General features: G+C 46.1%; 1 pseudogene across 1 annotated transcript; it reads left to right on the forward strand.

Moving 5' to 3' along the window:
* Positions 1 to 3554: 3554 nt before the first annotated feature.
* Positions 3555 to 4655, forward strand: LOC104162232 (annotated as a pseudogene). The gene has a single exon (XR_696457.1). The product of XR_696457.1 is annotated as a homeodomain-interacting protein kinase 2 pseudogene (transcript).
* Positions 4656 to 19230: the final 14575 nt, after the last annotated feature.

Raw genomic sequence — 19230 nt, forward strand, 5'->3', positions numbered from 1 at the left:
GGATGCTCAGGGGGCATCACTGTCACAGGACTTGGCTGGCATGAATCATCTCCATGTTTCCTCATGGACATCGTGGCAAGCTATTGTCGCCTGTGTAATCAGAAGGCTGAAGTTGTAAATCATATTACAGGCTGTAATGAGGAATTTGATCTCTGTAACGGATCATCCAACTTTTATTCACATTTATTACTATTTCTGCTATTGTCATGGAGCAAAGATCCTTTTCGAAAAAAAGAACATGTCACCAGCACAATTTGATAGTGTCCTCAGGAAATTCAGGGTTGTGTTTTTCTCACATTAACTGCACAGGCAAATCTGCAATAAAAATGGCTTTGCTGCAGAAGCCTTCTTTTCCCATCACGAAGCTGTCAATCAACCTGTAATTTCTTGGTATCGGACTATGCTGAAGAACTGGCCGAATTATTCTCCTTACAACATGTGCCCCTAAAACCTCAAATGTGAGAAAATCATTTTGGATGGAAGGAAGAAGATTTCATGCTTCTTTTTTTAGGGGGAAAAAAAATGTTTCTCCTGCGATGATATATAACCTCTGAGGAAGGTAGAAGTGACAGCAAAGGAGTCCAAAGTCCTCCCTTTAGCCACAAGACAGCCCTGCTTTCTCCACTCCCTCCATTTTTGGGGTACCAGGATGGGTCAGTTTGTCCCCTGCTCCTGTCCCCCTCCTGAGGCTGCCACCAGTGTTGCAGGGGCAGGAGGGCACTGGTTGTTGATGTGGAAACCAGTCCCTAACAACAACTCGTTTCACCAAGGGGCACAGGCGGCCATCTGACGTTGACGATGTTGAGTGACTGCTGACCTTGTTTTTAGCGTCAGCTGATAGCAACTGGAGCCCTGCCAGTTTGTACCAGTTGAAAGTCTGTCTCTTAATGGTGGCGATTATCCTGATTTTTGCAGCAGCACTGAGAAAGTTGCAGCTGCTGCGCTTCACATCCATGATTTTAATTTGGGGTGCCTGGGTCTTCTGGTGTTATCTTTAGAGGAGCATGTGAGATGAACCTCTCTCCCGGTTCTGCGTCAATCATTTTTTTCCCTTTTTATTTTGTATGAAGGGATATTGCTCAAGCACATGATGGAATGAAAGCCATAAAACTATAAATTACACCTCTGCTAGGTCCACAATATGTTACCAATTACATCTGCTTTATTATTCGCATCCAGGGGGAAAACATACATCAAACCAACCCCACTCTCCAGGCAGGTCGGTACTGTACTAGAAGGAACACCGTGACTCTTCCTAATCAGTGGAAAAACAAACACAGTTTCGGCTCACTCAGATACGATACTTGTGTCCAGGATGACAAGTTGAGTAATAATGCTGCGGTTCTCCGAGCTCGCCGCCTGCCACATGCTACGGCATTTGTGGCAACATCATTGCCCTGTGGAAAGGAGAGAGGAGAGAAAGCACTTAGAGGGGCAGGGAGCTGGTGGGGGCTCTGAGGACCCAGTTGCAGAGACCTTGGAAATTGCTGCCAAGGAGATTGGAGGGGGGGGAGGTTAGTACGAATGGCAGCAAACAGCATCAGAAATCACGTTAAAGCCGGGGGTCACGTTTGCAAAGGAGGGCACACTGTGGTTTGCAGGGCTTCGTTGCTAGAGTGGGGTTAGTGAGGTTTTGTGTTGCATGTTCCAGGAGGGGTGAGGATTTCCCCGTCTGTCCTGATAGGAGTTTTCTTCTGCATCTGGCCTGTCTTCATAAATTCGTCGCTGTGGCAGGGATGCAGGTGGGGGTGTTGAAGCAAACAGGAGTGATTGCTTTGCTGGTTACTTTTGCATAGCTGCGTACGGTGGTTTTGGCTTGCCACAGTGCACCTCTCCTGAGCAGTTCCTGGGCTTTGGGCTGCTGGGAATTAACTGGAAAGTGGGTGTTGGGTGTATTTAGGTGCGTTTGCTTGACCATGCTACTGAGCTTTGGAAGTGTGGAGTAACATTCATATTTCTCTGTATGGGTGTATATGTTTATGCATGCTTGTATGTGAGTGTGTATGTGCACATAGTGAGCTCCAGAAAATCTTCGGAAAAGAGCATGGGTTTCTTTTAGGAAGGGGAGCTGAGTGTTAGGTACTCTCGGGTCTCCACATGAAGAAGTCATCCGTGTGCACTGCAGAGTTTGTTGTGGTTTTGCCACTGAAGCATTCATTCAGCTTCTAACTTTTTAAAGTTGAAAACAAGTCAAGGTTATGTTTGTGCTTAATAATTCAGCAACGATGCCAGCTCAGCATATTGTCTTTTTCTTCCCTAGTCATTCTGGTTTATTAAAAAGAAACACTGACGACAGATAGAAGGGTGAAGGAGGCTGTGCCTTTCTGGTTTAACTCCCACCGGGCACTGACTCCTTCCCCAGGAATCCCCATAGATTTGTGCCGTTCACAATACCTTTACCCCAGCAGTACCATCCCTACCATGGGCAGGGAAAGCTGGCAGCAAGTCAAGACTTAAATGTCCTCTTCTCTGTGGGCCACATCTTTTTTTCTGAATAGGAGCATTTTCTGTTTCAGTGGAATATTACTCGGAATCCTTCAGTAAGTCTGTCTCAGTGATACTTTATTTTAACTTTGGATATGAGGTTGTGGGTTTCTTTTTTTTTTTTGGTGGTTTTTTTTAAATAAAGATTTAGAAGATCATTAACTCTTCTGGAATCAGAGAAGCTTGCAGTAAAATAGGTTTTTGTCTTTTCTTAGAAAATAAAGTTATGTTGGGACCTAATTCTGCCACATGCTAACATGTAAGTTGCTTCATTAACAATGCTGTTCATTTCCAAGGGGTCTGCCGTCCAATGATGGTATTGTCACTGTGAATGAGAAGACATGAACACACTTTTATAAATCTGGGAGAACTGAGAGCACACTGAAGGTCATGTTGTATAACTCCCATCTCCAGTGTCCCTGAGCACAGACCAGCACTGTGCACTATTCCCACACGCTGACTTGGCAAGCAACCTGAAACATCATCTGCTGCTTCTGTCCTGGCTCCTCAATTTTGTCTGTGCACCTCCATTTTGTCACGGTGTATCATGTCCTGGTCCCATCCTGGCTCTCTGCAGGCCAGAAACTACACAGTGGTTTTTGTGGGAATAAACGGACGGCTTAAGTCAGATCCACCAAACTGTTTAATATAGGATGAGCCTGAGGATTTGAGATTTGGCTTCCATAGGCAGAATACTTCGCAGTATTTGACATGAGTTCTTCCTGAGAGCTAGATATATTCCTGGAGACAATGGGAATAGGAGTCTCTTTAGGCAGAGGAGGTAAAAATAACATTTACATTCCTGTTATTAAAAATGAGAAGGGGGAGAGCAAGAGAGCAGGAACCTTAGTTGTTGTTAGTATAGTTCAGTTCAGGGGTAATGATTTATTTTAGAGCATAGTATTATTTCTGTTGAATACATATTTCTGGAAGAACTTGATTTTTGCGTGTGTGTGCATGTGTTCTATCTGAAGTCTGTATCCCGTTTTCCTTTCCTGCCACTGAACAAATGAAAAAGCTAGGGAAGGCATCTTGACACTGTGGTTTCACTCTGATGTTGTATTGCAGGTATGGCCTCGCATGTGCAAGTTTTCTCTCCTCACACCCTTCAGTCAAGTGCCTTCTGTAGCGTGAAGAAACTGAAAGTGGAGCCGAGTTCGAACTGGGATATGACTGGGTACGGCACACACAGCAAAGTCTACAGCCAGAGCAAGAACGTGCAGTCCTCCCAAGCAGCCGCCGCAGCAGCCGTCAACGCCTCCCTCCAGATCCCCAATCCGAGCATCCCTTACGAACAGACCATCATCTTCCCAGCAAGCACGGGGCACATCGTGGTGACATCCGCCAACAGCACTTCTGGTGTGGTTGCAGTGTCTGGGCAAACACTGGGCGGGCCACACAACCTGATGCGTCGCAGCACTGTGAGCCTTCTGGACACCTACCAAAAATGTGGACTTAAGCGCAAGAGTGAGGAGATTGAGAACACAAGCAGCGTGCAGATCATTGAAGAGCATCCACCAATGATTCAGAACAATGCCAGTGGGGCCACTGTAGCCACCGCCACCACCTCCACGGCCACCTCCAAAAACAGTGGCTCCAACAGCGAAGGGGATTACCAGCTGGTGCAACATGAGGTGCTCTGTTCCATGACCAACACGTATGAAGTGTTAGAGTTTCTTGGCCGTGGAACCTTCGGACAAGTAGTCAAATGCTGGAAACGTGGCACTAATGAGATTGTGGCCATCAAGATCCTAAAGAACCATCCTTCCTATGCCCGGCAAGGTCAGATTGAAGTGAGCATCCTGGCTCGACTGAGCACAGAAAGTGCGGATGACTACAACTTCGTCCGTGCGTATGAGTGCTTCCAGCACAAGAATCATACATGTTTGGTCTTTGAAATGTTGGAGCAGAACCTCTATGATTTCCTAAAACAAAACAAATTCAGTCCCTTGCCCCTTAAGTACATTCGACCAATTCTCCAGCAGGTAGCAACTGCCCTAATGAAGCTGAAAAGCCTGGGACTGATTCATGCTGATCTCAAACCAGAGAACATCATGTTGGTAGACCCATCCCGACAGCCATATAGGGTCAAGGTCATAGACTTTGGTTCAGCTAGCCATGTGTCTAAAGCTGTGTGTTCTACCTACCTTCAATCCAGATATTACAGGTAAGAGACTGGGCTCATGTAACATTACTAGGAGAAGTATTTTACCTATGGGAATTTTCCTACATTCCTGTAAATGCATGAGAGCCATCCCTTAATCTGAAACTGGGATGGCTCTTAGAATGGCTTGTTGGTGATCGGAAAAAATAGTATCCTAACCTCTTGGAGTTTACTTGCATTGAAAACCATTGTAAATTTGTAAATAACCATAAAATGTTATAAAAAAAAAATTTTGCCAGTTACAATTTAGAAAGCCTTTCACCTCTGTCAGTATTTTGTTCTCTCTGGGACTGATCCCAGAAGAGGAGATGTATCTGGAGAGTCCACATTTCCTTTCCAAGTCAATGCAAGTAGGTTCTTGGTTTCAGAAAGACCTTAACCTAAATGATTAATCCATATTTCAGATGTGTCTTCCAGTCTTTACGCGTATGTGAAACCAGGGACTTTCCAAGAATAAGGTTGGCCCACAGGAAAACTGTATGGATGCAGAAGATGCTTTGTCAAGGAGTAGTTTTAACACAGGCTGTGGAGCTTGCGAGGTTCTGGCTGGCTCCTTGTTGGCTTTGTTCCAGGTAGAGATAAATGAGTATTGTCAGTAATTTGGCGTTGGACTGAGGACCTGTTTGATTCTCACTCACAGTGCTTTTAACTACGGGTATGTTATGTGCTAGGATGGAGTTCTGACCTCTGCGTGAGCATGCCCGAAGTGAAATGTGTGAACCAGCTATATCCCTCTTCAGTCTGTTGAATAGTTTCAGCAAAGCAGCCTCTTTTCATAACGCCTGGAAGGTCGTGCTCTCCCTCTACCTTAACTCCAAGACACAAAGTCTCTCTGTAGATGTTCTCCTCAGCCCCTCTCTTTGGTACCAGTCAGCTTGATTCAACATCCCAAGGACTGAGAAAAGCAATTCTACTGCTACCTCAGGGGTGGGGAAAAATACGGGGGAAGAAAAAAGGGAATTTGTCTTTAGATGACAGCCGAATTTAGAAATGTTCAGGCCATGTTTTTGTTGTTGTAATTCTGTGAAACAGGGGCGGAGAGGGAAAATGCGATCCTTCTTCATGACTGATTTAATGAAAATCAGTCCTGGCAGCATCCACAGCTCATCAGATGGGTTACAGAAAAGCAGGGTAGATGCTCTGTTTGTAAATAGGAAAGAAATCTGTCTTATACATGGGGAGGACTGGTAACAGTTTTATGAAGGACCCTTTTCCTACTTCATAAACATAACGGTGGCAAAGACCACCTGAGCTCTGAGCTTGGGAAGAGTTAATTTTCACAGGAACAGGAACTTTGAGAGTGTAGCACTGCAGCAGCTGATTTTTATCTGCTTGTCCTTTGCTTTGAAGGAGGCCAGAAAAAAATCCCCAACCCTAGTTTATACCTCAGAAGAGGCTTATTAAATGAAATATTCTACCTGATGACAGTCCCATCCTCCAGGAGAGACATGTTTCTGTGGTAAATATGCAAAAGCTTTTATGGTTGCAATTACCTGGCAGACTAGAAGAAAAAAAAAAAAGATAATACAGGCATTTTGTTGTTGAGTTATCTGTGATTCTGCATTAGCAGCCTAGGTCCCTAGCTGAAAGACAGAAGGGGCAGCCAAAATGAAATATGTGACAGAAAGCAGAAATGAAAGAGAAAAATGGTTTCTTCTCAGCGACAAACAAGGAATATTTTTGTGGCAGTCTCTGGGGAGGAAAAAGCTTGATAAAATTTGCTTTTTATATTTTAAATGTTATTCCTGCCCGGTCTGAAGTTGCAGCTTGTTAGATAATAAGTTCTGTCTGTCTAATTCCTCCCTTGTTTTCCATGTCTGAATTGATGGGAGGAGGGGAAAAGGGGCAGCAGCTCACCGGGAAAACAAAAAGAAAAAGAAGATTCTTATTGAGTTGAATTACATCAGCAGGGGGCTGCTGATGAAGCTAAATTCAAGTCATGAGGAAAATTTATATTCTTCTTCATTTTTTGATGGGGGAAAATACAGCACAGAGTAAAGACCCATTCCACTCTGAAGAGAACGAACTTTCATGCTAGGGGAAACACTGGGCTTTATAAAGATTTCCTGTGTCTTCCATTTAATTTACACTTGTTTTGCTTGCTAGAGTATAAAAGACAAGGGGATGACTACAAGAAATGGCACATTTAAGCTGAACGTGAAGGAAAAGCTTCCTCGGAGTAAAACCTCTCAGACGCTAAGCAGGCATGCCAAAGAAGTGACAGAAGCCCTGTGCTCCATGCATTTAAGGAAAGATGAGGCAGAGCGCTGGGGAATATAATGTAGAGGTCGACTCTCAGCTGGAGATTTTTTATCATGGGCTTTTAGGACCAAATTTTCAGGTCGTTGCCGTATTTTATTAACAACGTGCTTTTTCTTTTTCCTCTTTTTTTTTTTTTTGTTTAACACTACTCTCAAGAATGTGATGTCCAAATCCTTTCAAGGGAGGGAAGTTGTGTGGGATCGTGCTCATTCTCAGAGCAATATAAGGCCTTTCCTTTTCCTATAAATGATGGGCCTATTTTTTCCTCCTGGAGGTGGAAGACAGAATTGTCCTTAAACAAACTCCGTGATCTTTCTTGACCCGAGTCTGCATAGCCCAGCATAAGCTAAGACAGTCTCATGGCTGCTTGCAGACTTTATGTGAGTGATGTGCTGTTACTGCCATGTAACATGCTCTGAAGACGAACTGGATCCCTCAGAGCAGTTTCTTGTGAGAGGAATGGTGGGCAAACTTGGTGTTGTGCTGCTGGTACAGCTCGGGCTGTGCCCTCGCTGGGCACCCCAACATCAGCAATGTTTCTGTCCCACCACGGATATTTCTGTCAGGCTAAGTCAGTGTGCTCTGGAAGGGTTGTGATGGTATTGAGGTGGCAGGGTGGGACAGAAGGTATCAATAATGGTCATCAAAATGTCTTTAGTTTAGCAAAATTTAGCTCCCATCCCTCTCAGAGGACATAGCCTCCTCCGGGCTAGATCTACTGCTATAATTGGTACTCTGGAGAGTTTTCTCCCTTGCTCCTGACCGTAGAGGGGACTGAGAGAGACAGGACATGCCAGGCTAAGGTGGGCCTTGCAGGAACCCCCCCTCGCTGCCATGAGTCCCCCTCTGGGAGGGCAGTACCACCACATCCCCGGTGCCTGCCCCTGGCCTCTGGTGAAAGGGATGAGCACCAGCCAGAGCCTGGTGGGGTGAGGGGACAGGCGTACCCTGGGCCCTGCTGCTGGCTCTGCACCAAAATGACATCACCGCCTTTGTGAGACCTTAAAGCTCCTGCTCCTGAGACTTTCACTAAAGGGGAATGATCCCCCAGCAGACTGGGAACCAGGGGTAGGGTCCTCTGACCCACAAGGCCCACACTGCCACATGGTCATCTCCCCTGGCCCCGATGGCGGCGCAGCTCTGGCACTGTCACGCTCACATCGCTTCCCCCGCACCCCGCCAGTGCTGGTGGGTCGTGCAAGGCCTCTCCTGCTCCATCCGGATTTTGTCAGACGCTCCTTGCACTGCTGCTCCAGCCAACTCAGAAGTTCTGTCAGTACTGTGGTCAGAGCTGTCATCTAAAAGGGGGAGTGCTGTGAAGAGGATCAGCCTCCTTCCTCCCACCCATCTTCACCCTGTGGTGCAAAACTCGCTGTGGTGCAAAGCATTTCTCATGTAGAGTCCTTAGCTTGTGCGTGTAGGACCTGTCTGGTGGCCATCCAAGCATTCCCCCTTGCTTGGGGCAGTGGTTCCAGCCTGCCCTTCAGTCACCGTAGTCCTTCGTCTTGTTACTTATCGCTAGCTGAGTTGGCCTGGGTCTGATCAGTGACCCTCCATGGACATACTTGGTGACACAGCCATGGTCTAGAGCTGCCTGTGTGAGGAACCAAAACTACCGATGGAGTGCTGCTCTGCCCAGCTTGCAGTGCAGGAGCAGGGCTTTGCAATTGGTAGTTTTAGCCAGACATGCTTAGGCTAGAAATGAAGCCCTGTTCACAAAGCAGCTGATCAAAAAGCTGCAATAGCGGCTGTGTCACGGGGTATCTTCATGGGATTTTATTTTTTCCTTTTCTTTTTTATGTTGCAGTTTGAAGGGGAGATCATTGAAGTAGTCTCTGTGATCTCCATTTTGCAGGATGTCAGAGGGATGAACGACCAGGGAGATCCCTTCTGGGTTGATAATCCGTGTATGAACATGGGGGAAACCCGGGGAAACCCACATCCTCAGAAATGCAGGGCTTAGGCTGCCACAGATGCCCCCTCCATTACAGCCCACATTCATGCACCCAGGTGAAAGAGGGGTTACTACCCTCTGGGAGAGGGGGTGGTTGGGGTGGCAGGTAGAGCTGCGGTTCTCCCTCACTGCAACCAGAGCCGTTCCCTAGCATGGGGTGGCAGCGCTGGGATGCTCGGAGCAGGAAGGCTTCTCCTGAGAGCACTACCGCTATGCTGCCTTGCTCTCTTGGCTTTTCTTTGCTGCTCAGCTGAAACAGCTGCTGTGTTGCACCCCAGGGGTGACAGGGTTTCACTAATTAATGGTGTAATCACCTTATGAGATTCAGGTCTTTTAGAATTTGCAAAATATTGCAGATATAAAATAATGGCTGTCACCCCTGCACTATTAATGGATAAATGTAGGTTTGGTTCCTTGTTTTCAAAAGGCTTTGGTATGTGGCATGTCTGGCTTGGGTTGAGATGTCTGCTTTGTAGGTAAGTGGCCTTTGATGAAATGTTTGGATAGCAGAGAATGAAGCTGAGTATCAGTTTGAAGAGGTGTTTATCAGTCGAGTTTCAGACACTGCAAGAAAATATGCAGGCATAAAGGCCTTACGTGCGTGTTGTCAACTACCCATACAGACCATATAGTGAGGCTCTGTGCCTGTGTGGTTTTTAACTGGCTGTACATGCTTACCTGCGTGAGCGTGGGTCCTGAGGGATGCAGGGGGCTAAACTGGATCCATCTTGCCACACGTCGACATTGTGCCATGACAGGTATCAGTCCTCTAGCTGTGCTGACAGGATGCCAAAGCAAGGTAAATTCCCAAGCAGCATCAGGACCTCTTCCCCATCGTGTGACTCAGAGTACGTGCCATTCTGGCCAAAACTGCCTTTTAAATGAGGCAGTAGTAATGGCAGCAGGGATAGGCTATGCTTATTAGTTCATTCAGTGAATTGGCATGTGTTACGTCCTTGTGTAACAGTGTTAGTGCACTTACATTTCAAAATCTTCTGCCATTCCAAACTTGCAAAATCAGACTTTGCTGCTTCTGCAGCTGTGGGAGCCTCATTGCTCTGCCAGTCTGTTTCAATCCTACCTGCAACATTCCCTGTTTTACTGACTCCGCCTCTCCAAGGTAAAGAGCAGGATAGCTAGATGGTTTGAGGAGGAAAGTTTCTTCTGGGGACTGGAGCGAAACCACTAAGTTCATTGCTGAAGTCTAAGCTTGGTTTCACTTAGTGATGATCATACCTTTTAGGACTGCAGTCTTGCAAAACAGGCAATTCGTTGCAGAAGACTTCAAGCTGTACTGTTTTAAGCAGTTCATTTCTTTCCAAGGACATTTGTAGTTTGGAGTTGTTTTTTTCAGAACCAAAATTCAGCGCAATTTATTTTGCAAAACCAACACCAAGATTAATTGAATCTTACTTTCCTTGTACCCAGATCACTGAGTCTTGGAAGGAAACAGACATTCAGCTAAAAGCTTTTGGCTTTGTCCTGTCTCTGTGATAGTCAGGCCAGGTTGGTTTTTGGTTTTACAAAACTCAAGTATAGATAGTTCTTCACCAAGTTCCTTTGTGTATAAATCATCTTGGAGAGGGGATGGTAAGCGGGCGCTGTGCCCTTGGTGCATCCAACAGAAGGTATACTCTGTGTATTGCAAAATAACTCCCTTTCTGGGATCTAATTTAAAACAGAAAAGCCTGTATTTCAGCCTAAACAATCTCCTCAGACCAGAGTCTCCCTAGGGTTTTCTCTGCTGAAGCCTTCTTACCATCTCCCTAGGTGTGTTTGATTTTGCCCTGAGCAGACATGCCAGCTCCTCCTTTATCTTGTCAAAGTTAGCAGTCTGTCCCTTCCCCTGTGACGACGCAGCATCCCCACCCAGCTCCAGCAGCACATGATGCTGGCCGTGCTCCGAGAGGAGCCCTGCATCCTTGTGTGGCGTCAGAAAGGCCATCACAGGAGGGCTTTATTTATTTATTAACCAAGTGTATAAAATGTGCCTCTGGGCACAAGAATATTTGTAACAAAGGGCTGTTTGCAAGGAGCCTGACAGGCAGGCTTTCCCCAGAAAAGAGAAGTCGTCGATAGCCCGAGGAGAGGGAGAAGTCTTGTACTGCTTCCTTTTTGCTCATCCATGTCTGAGTGGTGGAAAATCAAATATCTTAACTGAGTGCTGAGCCAATCCCTTCTGTCTCCTCTCTGAAAACAGCTCCTGTATGGCAAAGACAAGGGACTGACAGTAATTATTCCTTCTGCAGATCTCAGTTTTGTCTTCATGGCTGGAAAGGGAGGAACCTGTGTGTCCACAGGCAGGGCTCAGTCCATTAGGGGTATCGTAGATCAGAGACAAGTAAATGAAAGGCAGCCAGAGGCAGGTACCAGGGTCAGGAGCACTGGTTTTCCATCAGCTGGTGCCACCCCATGGGCAAGGGGTTCTGGTCCTCACCAGTCAGCTGGAGTTGCAAAACCACTGCCTTAGTCCAACGAGGTAAAACAATGCAGGTAATTGGTTGGCAAAATCCGACTAAGCACAGATTAACAACAAAAAAAAGAAATAAAAAAAATTTTGGCTACCACACTCACTGTTAATTGTTGAAAGAACCAGAGACCCTAAGAGCACCCTGAAATCTGGGATTTGGGCCACCTGTTAACCATACCCTGTCGTTCCCACATTGCTTTTCCCTTGTTCATCGCTGTTAGAGATACTTGCATGAAAAAGAGTGTTTGTTTCTTAGGAGTTCCAAATTTCCAGTGGTTTCTCTTCCCTGCCTGAAGTTACAATCTTCCTTTAGATGTGGAAAGGGGATAGGATTGCCAGTGTGACCGATGCAAGCGGCAGGATGATGACCTCAGGTGAGGGGATGAACACTGGGAGCAGGTGAACGGCTAAAGAAAGATCTGTCTTTTAGGAAAATGGCAGTTGTGCAAAAGAGCGAGCAAGACCCAGGGAAAAGAAGGTAAATGCAAATTTGCTTGTAAAAAAGAGCATTTTCCCAAGGCTGCTGCAGCTTTTAAGTGTGTCAGTGATTGTCACGGAGGGAAAGGCAGCCCTCTGGATGCAGGAAGCCCCGATCACTCTCAGTGACTGCCCACAGCCCCGGGCAGTGCTGTGTGGGCAGGGAGCAGGAGCAGGAGCAGAGCCATGGCCGCAGGGCTGCTGACCAGGGCTCAGTGGTCGACCACCAGCTCTAACACAGGTGTTCTGCCCATGCTGGGGCAGCTGACCTCACCCTTCTCCACATCATCTCCGGAGGGACATGATTTTGGAGAACAGTGGTCCTCTCCCCCTCCACCCCCTCTACTCCATAATTTTGCCATTTAAGCACACCTTCCCTCCATGGGCATTCACACCACCCAGTGCCACGCAATCCCATGCCTGGGGCTGACCTCCCCGAAAGCACTACTTTCTGGTTTGGAAACAAATATGTTTCAAATGTGGCTGAGCTGGAGTTCCCACATGCTTTTGAGAGGGCTTGCAGAGAGGAGGCAGTGTGCAAATACAGTCGTTACCGGTCCACATACTACCACCTGAAATCATCTGGGAACTCCTACCATGTACATCCATGGATCTTTTTCTTTTAAATCCAGCATTGAATCCTAAAGTAATCGCTACCTTCTCTACACTTGCTGCCAGAGTCATTTCAGTAGCACTGGGACGATCAGTGAGGGCTTCAGAAGTCCCAGTCTCCCCCACTTGCAGGTTGGCCACAGGTGTTCTTGGGTTTAGGGTTTTTTTGGTGTTTTTTTTTTCTTCTCCTGCTGCGCTCTCTCTCACGTCATCACCAAAACAAGCCTGTCACAGGATTTCCTGCTGTCTTATTTTTCTTCTCTCAAGCTTTGTAAACATAGTAAGTCCCTTTAAGGCTGCAGCCTGGGGAAGTGATGTGAAAAATCAAGGTCACTGTTGTGTTTACTGTGCCAGGGCAGGTCTGAAACAGCTACAAATGACTAGCTTGTTTTACTTAAAAAGAGCTATTTACCTAAGAGAAATCAAAACCCTCCTATTGCAGCTATTGGCTGTAGTGCTTCAGACTCCATCTCTGTAGTACATAAAAGACATACTGTCTTTTGGTAAAGATACCTGTGCTCAGACCAGGGGCTGGGAAATAACCTAGCTCAGTACAGTGGCAGGCAGTTGCTTCTGCAGCAATACTTATGAGTGATGGTACAATTAGCCAGGCTAGAACAAGGGCCAGCTGCAGTCGGAGTCTGCTGTTTGCATGTATATGAAAGACATAAACTTTGGCCTCTGCTCCTCCTTGCTTACTTCTGTGGTTTTATGTTTGCTCTCCTTTCTCTCCTCCCACTCAACTCGTTTTCTCGCCAAGTGCAAAGGAAACGGAGCGGGGAAAAGGTGCTCTTTTTTTCAGCTCTGATGGCAGAACAGCAGCAGCCACTCATAGGAACAGGGATGTGGTGATCCACAGACATTACTGCAGCAATAGGTGACCAGTGATGGAGAATACAGTGCAATCACACAGTGGAGTATGATCTCCATGTCTTTCTCTGCTTATTTCAATGCATGTTTGGGTCAAGGCAGTAGCTGGCTAAGGACAGTGGTGTATGCTGAGAAGCAGAACAAGGTGAGGGGCTGTTGGCGTGAGATCAGTGCTCCAAGTGTGAAAATAAGAAGAATTACGAGTAGTGAGATTCATCATCGATACTTCTGAATATGAAAAAGCAGCATTAGCAACACAGTTTGCACAGGATTTCAGGGATGCTTTGCTCAAGTACCACGTATTTAAATCCTACCAGGTTTTTGCCTCCCCCTGCATGTTTGCTCACTGCAGGCAAGAGACTGAAGTGTAACATGGACGAAGCTTACTGCATACATCTGGGCTTTCAGTAGGTTCACAAGTTTTAGGCCCCAGCACAGGGGCCTAAAGAGTATTTTCTGACTGGAAAGTGTTTCTGCTCTGCTACTTATTGGCAATGAGGTTAGAAAAGTGATTGACTTTTGTTTATAAGCAAATGAGTCATTACCAGAAGAGAGAAATTACCTAAAGATGCTACAATTAGTATGGGGTTATACATTCCCCAGCTTCAGACCCCTAAACACTGTGATTTCAGTCCCTGAAGTTTCTGTCTTCTCAAACTGCTTACTTCACTGATGCTTCAAAGTAGCCTAAGCTAATATAAAGGCACTTAATTCTTGGGTGGGGGCTCAATAGCTGCCTCCTTCTCCAGGTCACGCTGGGGAAAAGGAGCAACTCTGAAGCAGCTGAGAGTGGTTGTCTTGCTTGAAAAACACTAATCTTGTGGCCTGACTTAAGCTGAGTTAGAACCACAGCTGTTACCTGTTTAAGGAGGAAGGTCAAGGAAATGTCCTTTGCCTTTTAGGCCAGGTCACACAAGAGTTATTCTGTGGTGCTTTACAAGGAGAAAAAAAAACCAACAAAACAGGCAGAAGAGTGGCTTGCATATATATACTGTGAGAAATTTTCAGTTCTAAGAGGAATAAATAGAAGGGAAGTGCTTCTAGGAACTGAGAGAGGGGAAGGGCAGAGGGGAAATCTGCTTACAGGTGATGGCTACCTGGAAGTTGCTGTTCCCCATATAAGGAAAGGCGTGGGAGGAAAGAAGATGAGATTTCACTCTTCTTACTATCTGAAGACTTCAAAACCAGAGATGCACACAGTCCTGTTTGGAAATTGGTTATCTCCTGTGATGGGCTGGAAAGTAATCTGTGAGTCCCTGAGTAGCAGCTTTACCTCTATCTTCTACTTATTGAAGGACAGAAGTAATCACAGCCATTGTTTTACTTGCACAGGCATGAGTTATTTTGTGCTGACAGGTTTTGCCTTTATTTTGCTGTGACTGCATGAGATTGGTGCTTGGGTGCATGTTCAGGTTCTGTCCCCTCTATCCCTGCATCTGCTGGTTTGCATTAGCCAGGGAGTAGCAGACTTCTACTCCCTACCAAACCTACTGTTTGTCTCCAAAGGCTCCTGCTCAGGGGCAGAAGCAGGGTAGATGTGTGGGATTTGGCCTGAATCTAACTGAAGTGAGACTGAATTAAAAACACTGTGGTTCAAAGAGTTCTTTTTCTTTTTGCCAACCACTGCCATTCCTAGCTGGTTTGAAGCAAAAGTTCTCATGTGCAAGCATAATACCCCAGTCCTGATAAGACATGAGAAGCGCTGAAAGTTTTGTAGTGTCATCACTGAACTTCTACCTTTGCAGAAGGCTTGGGACAGTTTTCACATAACTCTGGTGACTTGCGCAGCTCCTGAGCCTAGGAGGCTCGCCAGCTGAAACCTTTAGAGAAGGAGAATCATCTGTTCCAGCAGCTCATGCTCGTACTCTTGTAGAGGCAGACAAGGAAAAGTTAGCAATGCTTCAGTTAACTTGGCAACGGGAGGAGCAGTACTATAATGAGTTGTGTTTTAACTGCAGATTGTGCGATTAGATCATTTGTGGTAATACTGCTGAGCAACACCGTGTTTTCTCCCCATACTCTCCAGTCTAGCTGTAGGTGTCTGTCGCTGTTTACCTTATGCTGTTCTCCTCAGATGCTGTGTTTTCTGAAGCAGGGCTGTATTTACAGCACCTAATGCACAAAGATTTTTGTGGCTGAGGGCCTTAAACAAAAGGGTAATAGAGAGTATAATGGTACACATGACCATGAGGGCTAGCATGCACGTTAATGTGACAGCTGGCATACAGAAGGAAAGCTGATGGCCTTTTTCAGCTCTACCATGGTAAGAATTTGTATTTCAACTAGTTGCTTCCATGCAGAGCTGTGCACTCAAAGTCCAGGGTGGTGGCGTGGAAGGAGTGTCTGATGGCTTAAGAAAAATTTCAATTTATTTTGTCTAAGAGTGTTTTGCTTCCCAGTGGGAGACTGGAAACAGAATAATCATCCAAGAGGAAAATGGAGTGTTTCTTTGACACTCACAACAATATTACAATATTAAGAGGGACAGATGAAATCTAAAAAGTAAACAAGTTAGCTGAGGCTAGCTGAATTTGCTGGTTACTATGCTAAGAAGTTAATGATTAAATACTGCCAGTTGATTTCAGCAGGTAAAAGGAAGTAATGGTGAAGGCCTGTGTCAAAAATAAAAGCTTACCTAAGCAATCTCATCCCCATAGTTGTCAAAAATATGGCTCCTGCTATTGTTAGCCGCTTAACTTAGTGGACTGGATTCTGGAGGGCTGCATGAGCATCAGCAAAAGCAGAAGGTAGCCATGTTGTTTCTGGAAATGCTTTTCTGGAGACTCATTTGATCACCTGTCTCCTCTTGGCAGGTGCGTGAGGGACCAGGGAAGGGAAAGGTAGCACAGACTGGATTTTACTTGGCAATCTCAATATACGTACAGTGATGCGGCAGCTCTGAACCTATTTCTTTGTAAGTGAGGTCAGAATACAGCTTGATGTGTAAGATACATAATGAGCAAGAGAAAGAAAGGCATGTTAACTGGGTTGGAAGATAACATTCTGTCCTTTGAATGGATTCTTTTTTTGTCACTGATGTTACTTTCAGCAAAAAAATTACGTTGAATTTACTCTTTTTTTCTCTATTGTTTAGCTCTTGTTCTCAGCTTTGTTATGGCCACAAAGAGATGATAAAAATGGATTGGCACGAAGTTGGGTTTCCTGTATCGTTTAGAGTTATGTTTTCAGCCCTTAGCACTTTGATAGGGTCTGTTCTTCATTTTGAAAATAGCAATAAAAGAGCAGAGAACATAAGAAAACACAGTTCTCTCTTTTTTTTCCTTTAATGAAATTGTCAGTGCTAGTCTGAACTTTGCCTCTGATCTGTATGAAGTCTCTGAACTGTACAGTTGGAAGAAGGCAGATACAAAAGAGATAAAATATCCATGTGCCTGGCTACTTTAGAAAGTAATAAAAAGCCCCTGAAGTCTTGCTTGTTTTTAATCTATCTATTTATGTCTACATAAATGCTTTGGGAATAAACTTTAAACATTTACATTGGATTTAGAGAATTACCTTCCAGCATCAGTACCTATGATCTAGCAAAAGAAACTAAGCTTAAGCTTACGTGAATGGCCCTCTTGGCTTCCAGAGGCATGGGTAACATTAAAGTGTGTGTTCAATTGCTACACTAAAATGAGGGATGGTGGTAACGGGTATGAAATGTTGCAGTGTATTTGCTGTTCCCATGTGGTTATTGGAGGCATTGGGCATGCATGGGGAGATAGCTCACATCTTAGAAAAAGGATCAATCTGCAGCATTTGGCAGCTGAGTGTCAAGACAGAGTTGACAGCCCCCTCGCTTTGGTGGGGAGTGTCCTGTTACGTGGACCTTGAACGAGCCCAAGCCTTCAGCCTCCTCATCAGAAGGAGATGAAGAATTGCCAGCCACTTCTCTGTGGCAGCTTAAGAAGTGCAGCGCTGTCTGTCCTACCTGTAAGTTGTGAGGGCATTTTCCTAGCACCTTGATGCCCTTCTCAGGCTCTGAAGGGCGGCCAAAGTAGAAGTTGGAAAGAGAAGAAGCAGGAGTCAACCCAGAGCATGAGAGGCCGGCTCAGATGAAAGATGAGGATGGCAAAGGCCAGAGTTGCTCCAGACAGCCAAGACGGCTACATGGACCACTCCTTTCATCCCAACAGCTCAATTCTGCAGTGTGGTCTTACATGGGATTTGAAGAGACTCCTTTTTTGAGCAACCCTGGGCCTCTAGCTCCTAGGCAGACTCACAGCTTTTTACCTTAGCCTGAGGCTACAGGATCTGATTACCGCCCACAAAAGGGCATTTTAAGTTATGTAAGAATCTTGTGTGCAGAATATAACTGTAGTCATGACTTTTGTAAGGGGGCAGAAAGAAGGGGATGCTGCTTGGTTTTCTGCAGAAAATGCCCCCGAATTTCTGTAATGCACAGATCAAATTGCATGGTGAATGAGGGCTGGGGGAGTAGGGATGGTTGCAAACTTTGGCTTAAGTTTTCAGGTCCATTGGTACACTCCAGTAGCTTGCAAAATAGCCACTTCCACTATATTTCCCGTATGCTTTTGCCTTCTGAGAGGTCCAAATTGTTGCACGTTTCCCTTCCACACCAGCAACAGTGCATTTGCTTGATACTGCATTGCCTTGCTTAGCTTTTAGGTTATGCTTGAAGCTGTGCCACACTATAGTATTTGCTGCCGTCACGGTTTTAATCAGTGGCGTGGCCAGGCACTGAGGTACACTTCTTCACAACACTTTGATGGGTCTGCCATGCTCTCGTTGTACGTACCCACGTGCACACATGCACCTCTCTGGTGAGCCAGGGTTTCTGCACGGTGGCAGGAGGGCCAGCAGCAGCTGGCCTTGGCATCAGACCCTGTGGCAGCCAGAGGGGAGAGAGGACTGAGGTGCTGCTGAAATGTAGGGTGGTAGAAATCACGGGAGGCTGCTGTGGCTGCAGTCTGAGCTTGCTTTCCTTGAAGCTGGCACAAGATTTTCCAACAAGGCCTGGACTGACCAGGAGCTTAAAGGCTTTCTTATCTGCAGAGTGTGACACAGGCTGGTGGCAGCCTGTAATTAATAATGATACTAACCCTCCTTATGCAACCAGGGAATGTCTGACAGCGTTAGTAGCTAGTTGCTCAACAACAAGGCATGTTACAACTAACCAGCTGGGACCAATTATGAAAGCCTCACTAATGCTAGCAAGCACTTGCCTGTTCACATCGGTGGAGTGAAGTTGAAGAGATGAGTGACTGCTCTGCAACGCGCAAGCAGGCTCGTGGTCGGGTGGTGCACGGCGTTGAGCTGAAGCACAGCCACCGTGTCGAGCTTGGGGTGTCTGTGCTCTGGAATACATTTGCTGGGCATCAACAAGCCGCGGTGCCCTACGTCAACACCGTCTGTAGCTCGTGCTCCCAGATGTGGGATGAGGAAGCACCCCCAGGGCTGCTGCACCATCTCCCTCGCTGCTGTGGCAGCACCAATATATGCCCGGTACCTACTTAGCTGCTCGCTACAGTTAGAAAAAGGGGGGGCAAGGTGGGGGGAATGGGGGGCTCCTACTTATGGCTTCCTCATTAATTTTTAGTCACTACATGAAGATTTCAAGAGTGTCCGAATAAAACATAAAATGAAGCGAAAGACTAAGTGGCACTGAACAAAAGGGGGGGGGGGGGGGGGGGGGGCGCTCCTCATTTTTATGTCCAAAAGGTGCAGCCATTAGAGAATAATAATAGTTTTTGTGTGCAGTGCAGCTGGGGCCACAGTTGCAGAATGAAGGTCCTTGGTGACCTGTGCGATGGCTCTGTTTGTTTAATCTGCTAAAACAAAGAACTGAGAAGCAGACAGGGCCCTCGCATATACTTGCAGGGCTTCTCTCTCAGTTCCTGTGTCTGTGCCTGCTCTCGCTGCGTGCGTGTGTGTCTTCATGCTCCAAATGCAACTAATCACAGCTACATGCTC

Source organism: Cariama cristata, unplaced genomic scaffold (assembly GCF_000690535.1).
Source record: "Cariama cristata isolate BGI_N322 unplaced genomic scaffold, ASM69053v1 scaffold26885, whole genome shotgun sequence".
Lineage (NCBI taxonomy): Eukaryota > Metazoa > Chordata > Aves > Cariamiformes > Cariamidae > Cariama > Cariama cristata.